Source organism: Cupressus sempervirens, chromosome 1 (genome assembly GCF_028749045.1).
Source record: "Cupressus sempervirens isolate cs-2001-9-10 chromosome 1, ASM2874904v1, whole genome shotgun sequence".
In the NCBI taxonomy this organism is placed as follows: domain Eukaryota; kingdom Viridiplantae; phylum Streptophyta; class Pinopsida; order Cupressales; family Cupressaceae; genus Cupressus; species Cupressus sempervirens.
In genome coordinates, this window is record NC_143118.1 from 348,094,429 (window position 1) to 348,108,374 (window position 13,946).

Here is a 13,946-nt window from a genome sequence, read left to right on the forward strand (position 1 = left end):
TACATATATGACACTCCCATTCCCTACTACCCCCTGAATTTTTCCTCTTATTGTTGTCTACTTTTGTGGCAAATTATAGGAGAGGTTTCTTAGGGTTGAATGGGCCTTTGGCATATTTTTTTAGGGCTTTGGAACGGCACACAAATAGATTAGGCATTGCATCTTCCATAGGGACATTTATATTAGGCTCACTTGAAAAATCATCCATGGCTGCCCTAGGTCTTTTTCTTGGTCTTTGTAAATGTGACACTTGAGTTTCTTGCATGGCAACATCCATGCTATTACTACTTCCCTCACTCTCACTGCTGCTCATGTTTTTGCCTTTGGATTTTACAATGTATTATACTGCTGCAAGTTATGGTAAAAAAACATTTCAATGTTCCATTCAACATGCCCTCTCTACATCATTGGAAAAATTGAAAAATGACAACAAGTAACAATAAAGTTTGAATCAAACAAAAAGGAAAAAAAACATACCTGGAATGAAGTAGAAATGAAGGTAAAACCTTCTCTTGCACCTCCAAAACACACTCCTCTTTTGTCGTTGCTGTTTTCCTCTTCCTCTTCCCAACTTGCAAACAACTCCAAAGGAACAATACTCTTTTAGTATTTATCTTTTGTTATTTGAAGCCACATTAGGTTTTCTTTATTTTAGAAACCTCCAACGCCCATGTGGGGTCCAGGCGGAAATGAAAAGACAATTGAATTTTTTTTTTTTTTTTTGGGCTTTTAACTTAGTCGTCACCAGCTGGAAAAAAGGAGATGATGTTAGCAAAAGGGGACAGTCAAGGGATGGGAATGGAGTCCCCGGTATGGGATTTCGTACCCCCGTTTTCTAGAAAAAAAAATTGCAAGTTTTGGGGACGGTACCCCTTTTCCCCAATTCGGGACGTTGCAGGGGATGGCAAAAATAGGTACCTGCATCCCCTCTTTGTACCCAATACGGGGATGAGCCTAAAAAGGCCGGAAAGGCGTCCCCGTGGAGCACAAATCATAATAGACAAATGCTAATACCATCAAATCTTATCTCAATCACTCTGCCTTCAAGAAGATGAAATCACACATGAGCCTTACTGCTAAGCTAGGTCACAAGGTTTGAATTCAAATTCGAGTTCGTCGATCATAAAATTAAGATGAAATTTGGCTAAGGGCAAAAATTCGGAAACAATCAAACATTAAATTTAACTTATACAAATTTATTTATTTTTAAGTATAAGCTATATATCCACAAAATTCTCAAATTAGTTTGACGTTGCTAAATAATTAAACTAAATAACTCAACATTATTTTAAAGTAAAATTATATTATAATAAATAGCAATATTATATTAAATATCATAAAATTTGGATGAAGTTTGGAAAGGGTAAAAATTTGCTGAAATTTAAATTTCATGGATGAAATTTGGCATATCTTGTGACTTAGCTACTAATCATAGAAACACAAACAAAGGTAACTGAGAGATTTTTATTTCACGGGTCCAACTTCAAAGCAAGCAAATGCAAACACGATGATGTCTTATAGACACAAAGATCTCTAATATAGATGCAAATGTTTATTGAAATCTCAGAGAATCTCAAACCGTCATTGAGCAAGAACACATAAACTATCACCTGAGTGTAATGTTGAATCACCCCCAACATTAGTGTCATGTGATGCACAGGAATACCAAGAAAATTGAAATTCCCAACTTTTGCTCTCCAATTGCAGTATCATGAGTGGACGAGATACACATATAATACTAAACAAGAATAAAGTTGATCGAGAATGTCTGCAGAACAATATGAAACAATGGCTCTCCATCTTTGAACCAGTATCTCTCTTGGATAATAACATTTATCATCACAACCTGCACTTGACCCAGAACACTCGGAAATAAGGAGACACAATGAACAGTTGGTAGTTACTACACCTTGCCATTTAATATCGCAGCAGTCATTAAAGCTATGTGGTTACTATATTCACCAATTCTTTGGCAAGACAACGAAGCATACACAAGGAGTCTTGTCGAGAGTTTATGACAAACTTATACTTGTGATTCTTCACTTGGTGACACTCACTCACACTTCATTCTTCATTAATATGGATGGTGGTAGTTTTTCATGAGAGCCATTTCATCTTCAAGACATCTATTGCCTCAAATGCGTGTGCCTCCACAATATAGAAGATGACATATAAAGAATGTGAAAATCGTCCAACATAACCAACGCAGGTAACGGTTTGTCATTCAACATAATTGTTCTGCAATCACTAGCTTATGAACAAATGTAACAACATGGGAGAGGTAACAATAATTGATAGACACAACCATCACAAGTAAGAATGATAGCTCCTGTAGCTACCAAAACTCTAACACTCCCTCCTAGCAAAGGAGATATCATTTACAAATTTTCATGTCATGGAGTATGTCAACATGACAAACAAAATTGCTACACACAATGGTGTTAAAAGTAAAACTTTATTGTGGATTCTCTCAATGTGATAGCATCATGGAGTCTTTCAACATGATGTTCACCATGGCTACTCTCATGTGTGAAATAAACATAACTCACATCATGGAGTTACTCAAGATGATGTTGTCATGGAGTCTCTCAACATGACATCCACTATGGTTACAATCATAAGTGGAATAAACACAAGCTCTCATCATGGAGTCACTCGATGTGATGTTGTCATGGAGTCTCTCAACATGATATCCACTATGGCTACTCATGTGAGTGGAATAAACACAAGCTCTCATTTGGAGTCACTCAATGTGATACCATGCAGTCTCTCAACATGACTTCCCTTATGGCTATTCCCATGAGTGAAAAGATTAACAAGGGCTTTCACCTCAAATTTCCCGGTCTTAGAGAAGAATGCATTACAAGGGCTTTCACTTCAAGTTTCTTTGTCTCAAAGGGAAATGCATTACAAGGGCTTTTAGCTCAAAATTCTTTGTCTCAAAGAAAGTGCATTACAAGGTTTTTCACCTCAAATTTCTTCGTCTTAGAGAAAAATGAATTATAATACATAATAGGAGCAACTGATGCTGAGACTCCCTCTCAACAAAGACTCCTCAATAAGGGCAACATTCTCACAGCTTAGATAATTATAATAATTATAGTTGACTCCAATATTTGACCAAACAAAGAGCTTTTGTAGTCACACTACTACACGAGCTTGCTAATCCTTTGTAAAGGACTTGGCACTCTTCATTTGCCACTCAAGCTCCCTTTGAATCTTCAAGCACTTGCATCAACCTCTTGTCTTTCTCAATCAAGATTGCTTATAATGCTTGCCTTAGAGGAATAGTTGTCAATATACACCTCTGAATTTTTGACATATGCTAAAGTTCAGGAATCCTCCTTGACCTCATCCGAGATCAACATATTCTGAAAGTTTGTGGAGCTACCAATGTGAAACTGATTTTTTGACATGTTAAAGTTTAGGACTCCTTCTTGACCTCATTCGAGATCATATACTGAAAGTTTGCGGAGCTACCAATGTCAAACCTAGATTGACTGTGCAATTTTGTTTTCTGCAACAATGCAACCCATTTAGTTGACATCTTCACTTCTTCACAGAGCTCCCTCTTGATCCATGATGCCTCAGACATTGCAAAGATTTTTTTTGGAAGTGTTCTTCCCTCTATTAATCTGAGAATCTTAATGCTCTTAACTCATGTCTTGAATTCCTTATGCAGTCTTGTTGATTTGAGTTTTTTTCCACTACAACATGTAGAATCAAATACTTAATGTTTTGTGGAGAAACACTAAACACTCCATCCTCTCTTGATATAAGGTCATCTCTCATGCTAAGCTTGCAAAGTAAGATAATGAAATGACTTCAAGGTTCCTTCTTAATTGTGAAACTCACTCAGTTTTATGATATGATATGTTGGTTATCACAAAGGGACTTATGTTATTCATTTAATGGATATTAATTTGTGCTCTCCTAAAGATTTAGCTTCACAATGTGCAATGAAAATATAGGTTTTGATTTTCCAATTTTTCCACTGCAACTCCAACTTAAACTTCTTAACTTCTATTTCTACTTTTACTTCTAGTTCTAATTGCGAATGGAAGGAATCATGGATGACTCGGGCTTTACTAGATGTAATCTCGCCAGTGGTGCCACCCATGTAGTGCAAGCTTTTAAGGAACACTCAAATGGTTTTCAAATCAATATCTCCTCTCCAATCCCATCAAATGGATGCAAACTAAAGATTGAGTATCAATTGAAGTTAAGTGCATTCAATCATCAACTTACCATGCAAGGCACCCTTACCATTAGCAAGAGGCTAATAGCTCAGATTTCTTCAAGTCAAAAAAGTAAACGTCCATGTTAGTTTTCCAAGGATTGTTGCAAATGTAATAAGGACTGCCATGTTTTTGGTATGTGTGTTCCAAATGCAACATCCTCTTAGATTTATATTGATAATAGGTAAATTTGATAATCAGATAATTAATATAATAATATATTTAATCACACACACACACACACATATTTTTCCTTATATATTTATATCTCAATTATATCTCAATTATATCTCATATAAATATATATAAGTTTATCTGGTAGAAGCTATCAAACATCAACACTCCCTCTTAGCTAGGGAGGATAAACGCAAGACAGATATTACACAATTGGTTATATTAGGAATGACAAATTTTACGGATATCTTATTCGATATCTCAAAAGTTTTCCACCATTTGATATCACATTCGATATCACGAGTATTGGTCTATCAGAATGTGAACAAATGATATTCACCAAGTACTCAAATAAGGTTTGATATCACAACTGATATCAAGAGTATTGGCCTCCCAGAATATCAATGATATTCACTAAGTACTCAAAAAGGTTTTGATATCACATCTAATATCAAGAGTATTGCCCTCCTAGAATGTTGAGATGCAAGACATTCACCATATATTCAAATTATTTGATCTCATAATACAAGTTATCGTAAGATCGTCACCTTATAGAAACTTTTGCAAATGCAAGTGACATCATTTGGAAGTTGTCACTTCCTTATGATGTACATAGGGGGTAGGCCCATTGAAATCATATAGTCCCAAGGTATATCATGTATTGCAGTCCCCTTGACTGCTATAATTTATTGATCATTGGAGAATCCATCTCAATATGGTTTACTCTCTTTGAATCAATATGATCAAGATCACCAAAGGTTGACTAAATCATATCCTCTATCTCACTCACTCTCTATCAATGTTGCCCATAATGAAATGTCAAGCTCCCTCTAAATCTCAATCTCCCTCTGCCTACAATAACATTCTCAAAGGAAAAGATCAAGGCACATAGCTCTTATAGTACATATTGAGACAAATAAGAAAGAGACTAATATAATAGTCAAAATAAGATCTTTCCAATAAAATATAGATAAAAATCTATACTTTGAACATATGTTCCATTTAAATACATTATTAAAATAATCTTTTCAATAATAATTATAAATTTTCCTTCGATTACACTAATTATCCTAGAAAAGTATGTAACCATAATAGGAAATTATCTCATTAATTATTAAGCATTGATGACTTAAAATTAATCCCTATTTCATATAAAAATATACACTTATATATATGCAACTGTACTACAATATATTCAAATAATTAATAGTAATGGAAACAAGAATTTTAAATATATATCATACCTTGTTTACCTTACCATTCTCATTGCTTGATATTCTAATCACTCAATAAGTGGATTCGTCACCAATGTCTCAAATACAATGGAGTAATGGAGCCCACCCACGCCGCTGATACTTGGAAGTCCTTCCATATTATTGTTGTGGAGTAAATGAAAAACCTTCGTTTTAAGAAAGCTAAGGAAAATGACATAAAGTGGCAGCAGATGGGGATATCCAGAAAACAGCGAACCAAATGGCACCAAACTTTGAAATTAGTATGCCGATTGAATGGGTTGAGGTTCGATCAAGGTGGCAATGAAGTGGAGTTTACAGATGAAATAGTGAGAGAAATCTGGCAGATACTTCCAACACCTTCACCAAGATATCATGTTCATGGTATGAAAGGAGAAGAACAGACGTGTCAGGTGAAAATGTATATTACATACGCTACATTTTTTTATATTACTCTTTTCTTTTTCTTTTGCTGTATGGTCACACATATATACATGCGCTTTTTGGAATTAGAATATTATTGGTTGCAAGAGCTCGCATATTGTTTCAGCAAAGCTCAGTGCAACAAACGTGGAATCCTTATTGCAGAATTGTATGGAATGGCAGGTTAGGAAAAACAACTACACTTGGCACGACTTTTTGCAATTTCAAACTGGGAAAATTTTGAAGGTAGGTATACCATCTTAAACTTGCCAGAGGTGATGCATTCAAATGTATGAAACTTGTGCTGAAGCATCTCACTCGCTGCCCTGATTTGTTGAGTTTGTCCATCGTGTTTGATTTGGATAAACATTTAAATATATCACAAAGAATAAAAACATCGATTTTGAACAGACCATCATGATCCTTCTGCATAGGTAGAATACATGGAAGGCACCGTGATGGATAAGGTAGCAGTGATGGATGTCACTGGCCGTGAATTTAACATTTGCTGCTGGATCATGAAAGTCTGATCAATGTTACTTCTACCAAACACTTTGTTAATTTCATTATTCCAAGTTTTTCAACACTGCCATTTTAGATCATTTTACTTTTGCACCTGCTTTGATACCATGTTAGTTTTCCAAGGATTGTTGCAAATGTAATAAGCACTGCCATGTTTTTGGTATGTGTGTTCTAAATGCAACATCCTCTTAGATTTATATTTTTTAATAGGTAAATTTGATAATTAGATAATTAATATAATAATATATTTAATCATATATATATATATATATGTCAATAATATCTCATATAAATATATATGTTTATCCGATGGAAGCTATCAAACATCAATAGTCCACAACAACGTCCATTCAACTAAACTAATTCAACATGAAAATAAATCTACCCCAAGTGAAAGATTGATGAAATCATGCAACACTCCAAAGTAATAACAAGTAAGTTCACCATGAAGAACTAACAATGAACTATCCATTGCTTTGAAAGGCATTATAGTAATAATTTGATCAAGTCTCTCCCTTAGCTATCCTATTCTACTCTTGCTCTCAAATCTCACCTCCTAAACTAATTTCCTAAGCTCATGAATTACAAATGAGAAGGCCTTGTCCTTTTATAGTAGTTCAATTACAACGAAGGGCCAATATTGATTCCAGATCAAGGACCGAGATTTCTTCCCACAAACCCTATTAGGGTTGCCAAATTTACAACCAATTACAGGAAGGCACCAATGCATGGGCCAATAAGAGAATTACAATGATTTTCCCAACCAACGAGAAAATAGAACACTTGGGTATGTTGTAATTGATTGTACTTGAAATTGAAATTTTCTAGTTGGAGGAGACAACCAATTGCCACCTCATCATCCTTATCCTCGGCTTGAGAAGATGTTTGTTAAAATTGCAAATATTTCTTGCTCGATTGTTAGCAAGTATCTCTCACGTTTGAGATTTCTCTATCCTTTGAAATTTCCTCATGGGATTGACTTGAATCAGTTGCATCTTCTTAACTTGATCTTTCTTGATTCTCCTTGAATATGTCCTCATGTAGTTGGATCTTCTGTGCTTTCTTAAATTTCCTCTTGATTTCAATCTGACTTTGTGGGTTGATAGCTTGAACATGAATCTTCCCTTCTCACTTGAGTCCTTAGACTTGAGCCATCTTCTTGTAGTATCCACTTGAACTTTTGAGGCCTTGATTATCACCTTGCACTCTAACTTCTCCTTCTTGAATTCACCTTTCACAGCAAAGGAGACAAGCATTAAGTTTGTAAAAAAAATCTGAAAATAAAAATCATATCTATAATAAACAAAATTCATCCACTTGCATTAAAATTCATTTTTATCACAACCTTTCAGTTGCCCATTTGATTTGATTTTCATTTTACATAAGGAAAATAAGGCTAAAGGGAAAGGGGGAAATTCCAAGTGGGGAAGATTAATGTGGTGGAAATTCTAAACTTCAAGGATTTCCACCAAATTCACTTGGCGCTTCATTTCCTTCCATCCTTGGGTTGTGAAAATAACTCATGATAGGCAATTTTGGCAATTATAGAGGATACTAGTTGGCTGGTGGAAATCCTTAGTGCTAAGGATTTCCACCAAATATGGTGTAGCTTTCCTTTGTTTTAAAACCTTCCAAACTTCATCATTGTCGGTCAATTTCATCCTAACTTAACACTCTTTGTAGCTTTCCTTTGTCTTAAAACCTTCCAAACTTCATCATTGTCTGTCAATTTCATCCTAACTTAACATCCTCTACCCCTGACACTTCTTGAAATGCATTTTGGTGCCAAAACGTAAAGGGGAAAAAATTGGTGGAAATCCTTAGTGTTGAGGGTTTCCACCAAGTATGATTTTCTCAAAATTTACCTCATATCAACATTCCTTGGCAATTCCTTGATTTTACTCATGATGTTGCCTTCATGCCATAAATCGGATTTTGAATTTCTTAGTGGGTGTGGAATTTTGGGTTTGGGAGGATTCATGTAGTGAAAATCCTTAATGTGGTGGAAATCCTTATTGTTAAGGATTTCTACTAAATTCACTTTTGTCACTTAGACTTCCAAAACTTGCCATTTGGCCCCTTATGCCCATTCTTTTAATTTTTTGATTTTTTATGCCATAGCATGACCTTGCATCTCTTTTTGGTTGATGAGGAGGGGAAAATCCTTAGCGTTAAGGATTTCCATTGGTGGGAATCCTTAGCACTAAGGATTTCAACCAAATTCACTGCGACAATTACCTTGAAGAAAAATTATTGTTTTCTTCTCATCATCATTTAGCATTGTATTGCTTAGTTTGCTACTGGAGTAAGAATCCCTCACAATGCTCGCACATCACCTTGGCCATAGGGGAAATCTTGAGATTTTGGGAGAAATGAGAGTTGGTGGGAATCCCTAGAATCCTAAACTTAAAGGATTTCCACCAAATTTAATTTTGCTCACAATCCTTTTCGCAACCATGTAAACCTTCCTCACTTAGACCAAAACTCTGCCCCCACTTGGACTTAGGCTACAAAAATACCTCAAAAGGACATCAAAACTTCGGACAAAAATACTATAGGACAAAAATATTACTTCCCAGCAAGCCAAAATTGCTCAAACTCGCCCTTGGACTTGGAGACTTGAAAATGTTGCCAACCAAAACCATCTAAGATGACGACTCGTACTGCTAAAGCAAAAAGAGGGGTTTTCCATTGTGCAGTGGGGTAATGGTGTGAAAATCACATCAAGTCCCTCATCATCCTGTTGCTACTCGATCCGCTCTAGAAGCATTTTAGGGAGATTAGTAATAGACTCAACCTATGTTTTGAAGAAAAATATTCAAATATACAGACTAATGCTAGAAGCATACTATTACCATATTCGATAGTTTCTATTTACTCTCTCTTCTGTCTTTTTCTAATGGTTACTCTTTTTGTAACGTTTCCATAATCTCCTTCTGTTCACTATGGAAACTTTCTTTCTCCCTTCAAAATGTTTCTATTTCTTTCTCTTTGTTCGTTATAAAAACATTCTTTTGTATACTTGTATATATAAATCATTTATGATCTATGTTTAATAACACATTCATTATTTACCATAATATGGTATTAGAGCAAATCCTTGGCCTCTTCGAAAATTTTTAATTTCTTTTTTGAAATTATTATTTCAAAATTTTCAAAATATTTGCTTGAGTGTGTTCAAAATTTGCTTCCATTTTTTTCCATCTGAACCCAACTAGGGATTCAGTGTCCAATTTTTTTACAATTTTCGTTGTGCAAAATTGCAAGTTAATAAAGTAGCAGTTTTTCCTCAAGATTGTGGGCATGTTCCTCTTGTTGTAGACATATCTCTGACTTCTGGTTGCATTTTTCTTGTTTCTTATCAACGTCTTGCTTTTTTTGGTCTTCCACAACCTTTTTTGATGCACCCAGGGTTTCTTTTTCTGTAAAACGGAGTTTTGTTGCCTTTTTTAGTGTTTTCTTAGAGAACCAAAAATCGTGACGTTTCACACAATTTAACAGTTTGATTTATCTTGGGCAATTTTTCCTAATCGGTGATTGGATCACCAATTTTTTCCCATGAATTGCCATGAATCTCATGAATTAGCATGAATCGCCATTAATCGGCTCAAAATATTGGGCAGCCCAATTGGACAACTAAAAAATAGAAAAAAAAATACAACTTTTTTTTAATGATTTTTTAAAAACATTTCTCTTTCTTAGAACCCTAAAAGGCCTTCTATTTGTTGAGTATGATAAAAAGAGAGGAAAAGTGAGATAAACTTGAGCTAGAGCTAAAGCAGATAGACTTGTTTTTTCATTTTGTTTACAGATAGACATACGTTTCATGGATCTTTATCTTATTCGTTTTATGGATCTTCATCTTACATACATTTATAATTCTATATATCTATGTCATATGATCCTATGTTTTCTATTTACTTCAGCTACAAATTACAATTTACATTTTACGTATGTGATGGATTTATCATTTATGTTCTTTGTTTATGTATGTTAGCTTCTATTTGATAATGTTATAGTGTTTTTAAGTTATATTCAATTAAGGGTGCATGAAATAAGTTTTAAATTGTTAAAATCTCTAAATTTCAAGGGTTTTATCACTATGCCGATTCATAGCCAATTCATAGTTGATTCCGATCCGATTCACAAGTCGAGTTGGCCTTGTTGATTCCAAGTTTTGGTTTGGTTTTTCTGCTATGTTTTTGGTTAAACACCACGCTTTTCTAACCTTCCTTGCGATTTCTGCCTCCATCTTCTGCATTCTTCAGCTAACACGACCACCTGCATGGATTAAAATCTGCCTTTTTTTCAAACCTGCTCTCTGTTCAAGAACTTTGCAACATTTTTCAAGTTTTTAAAATCTGACTAATGTTTTTTGACAACCCTCGATTTTTGTGTTAGATTAACAATTTTTTTGCATATTCCTGGTGGATTTTTGCAGATATTAACTGAGTTAGTCTCGCTTTTATCTGGGTGCATCATTTTTCGTGCCAAAATTTTCGACCTAGTGGAGTCAAAATCTCATAGCGAATTCTATTTGGGTTTTTTTTAGCTCTTATCCAAGTGTCTCTTCAAATTTTTTGAGTTTTCCGTCAATCTGCCTTGAAGTTCGTGACATTTCTGATACTCATGTTTTTGCATCAAAAAACGTGTCATGGCATCTCTCACCAATCTTCTCTTGAAGGCAATTAACGATTCAACGAAAATAACTACAACATTTGGAAGTAGAGAATGATGGCGATCTCTAAGTACTATCACCTTGAGGCGCTTGTTCTGGGTATCAAGACTCGTCTTACAATAGTCAATGCGACTCAAGAGAAGTTTGATGAGCGTAATCGTGAAGCAGTTATGCTTATTAAGCTTTCAATTACTGATGATTAGCTGCCTCAAGTGCCATTTAGCAAGACAATTGTAGAGATCTGGACAACACTGAAGGATCTCCACGAGACATCAGATAAAAACAAAGCCTTCTTTCTGAAGAATCAGCTATTCTCTATAATTATATGGATAAGCACATGTTCTTACAAGAACATCTTCTAAAGATTAAGGACATTAGAGATCAACTTGAGGCCATTGGGCGTACAATGGAGGAAGAGGATATGGTGGTCATTACTCTGAAAAGTCTACCATCATCCTATGAGCACTTTATTGAGCGGCTCAACATTACTGCTACTAATGTTGACCTCAAATTTCCAAATTTGTGCACCGAACTTCTGCAGTAGGATTGTTGGAAACAACAGTTTGGCAGCAGTGCTCCTTCATCCTCTTCTGAACAAGCTTTTTCAGCTCAATCCTTTTAACAAGGATCAAGGTCCATATCAGTCATTTGCTTAGTCCCAGAATAACTCCAAGAAACAAATCCAGTACAACTATTGTCACAAATTTGGTCATGTGATCCAAGAATGCAGGACTCAGATTGCTTCTGACTGGTGGAAGCAGGGAAGGTCTCAGCCACAGGCCAATATTGCAGAACATGCAGACCAACTGGAGGCTATCTTTTATGCTTTATGTGGAAAAGAAAATTTCTGTTTTTTGAAGATAGATTGACCATTAAGGAAGGGTATTACGATATCAGATAGTTTCTATTTACTCTCTCTTCCATCTTTTTCTAATGGGTACTCTTTTAATGTTTCCATAAACTCCTTCCGTTCGTTATGGAAAGTTTTTCTTTCTCTTCAGAATGTTTCTATTTCTCTCTCGTTGCTCGTTATAGAAATATTCTTGTGTATACTTGTATGTATAGATCATTTATGATTTCTGTTTAATAGCACATTTATTATTTTACCATAATACACACATGTTTCACTATATCCAAAATTGTTGCATAAATTATTCACAATCATTATTCAAAGGCACAAACATAAAATGCTTATCTCTTGATTGTCTAAACTTCCTCACAATCTTCCAATTTTTCTTTTCTGATCTTTGCACCCAAAGATTCAGATCTCCAGATACGCCAAGATTTGTCCAGCAAGAGACCTGATACACTGGCAGAATGTGATACAGCACTGCCAGACTTCACATCAGTAAGTCTGACTATGCTGCCCCAAGCATTTTCAGGGAACTACTGAGTAAACTAGAGATAGCAACTGCTATAAGATATTCAAATTTGGAGCTGAAAATTGTACTGCAAATTTCCTCTTCTCAAAATTGACTTTCACTTTTGTCTAGCCCAACCAACTTAATTTCAGTCTTCAGTAATTGTAATATGGTAACCATTATATACCAAGTTTTCCACTTCCCAATCACATGATCAGATATGAAAATGACTCAACAGTGTACATCAACAAAACTCAGAACAGAGAAACTCGTTTCTTTTTTCTAGCAAGTTTGACAACGATAATAACTGAAAACAGAAAACATATTATGAAACTCAGAGAAAGATAATATGCAGGGCAGACCTATGCTTGTGGATTGGAGAACCTTTCACAGCTCCCCCTTATTACTTAATGCCACCAATAGATAGCTAGATGAACCTTCTATGTTTGCACATAAATCTTCAAAGCACGTGGCAATAGGTGCTGTTTCTGCTGCAATATGCACTACATGCAATCCTGGCCTTGTACTTGATTTTATAAGTTTCATACGGCTAGTGATCACGTCATATTCATTCCTGTTCTGACACTGTACATAAACATCTTGAAGTTTTGAGCTCTTATGCCAGGTCACATCCCTTAAAATTTTGGCATTCTCCATAGTTATCTTCTTCTCAAGCATCCATCCATCTAGAGAAAGTAGTAGATTACTTTAAAATTCTCAGGCTAATTCTTGAACAGGTCCATTTAAAATTGTCTTTTGTTTTCTTTCTTTAATTGTTTAAGACTCCTTTGAAATGCTTCTACTTCTTATTGATATATATTAAGCTGAGAACGAAAATCATTGTCTGATACAAGTTGTTGCTCTAAGTCTTTTACTTGTTCATGTAAAATTGAGTTCTCTTCGTTTATCTGTTCTAATAAATCTTTATCCAGTTCAGATTGATGCAAAACTTTCTCTAGTCTGCAAATCTTCTCTTCAAGAGCTTTCCTTCTGGTTACATCTTCATTTGGGAAAAACCTACATTTGGAAGAATTCTTCAATTCTGCTTGTAAATCTTTTAACCTTTCTTCTTAAAACCTGACACTCAGCCTTTGCATTGCTCAGCTTGCTGGTGTTTGACCCAGCAATAACAAGTCTGGACTCTAATTGTTTATTAGCACGCTTAACAGACAAACTCTCTTTCTCAAGCTCTGCAACATGTTGATTATTTGTTTCCATGTCTGAGAGTTTGTAACAGTGTGGCCTCAAAAGCTTATTGTAACAACCAGTGAAAACCTATCTATAGATCATAGTAGCAGATCAATACCCTTCCAGGAAG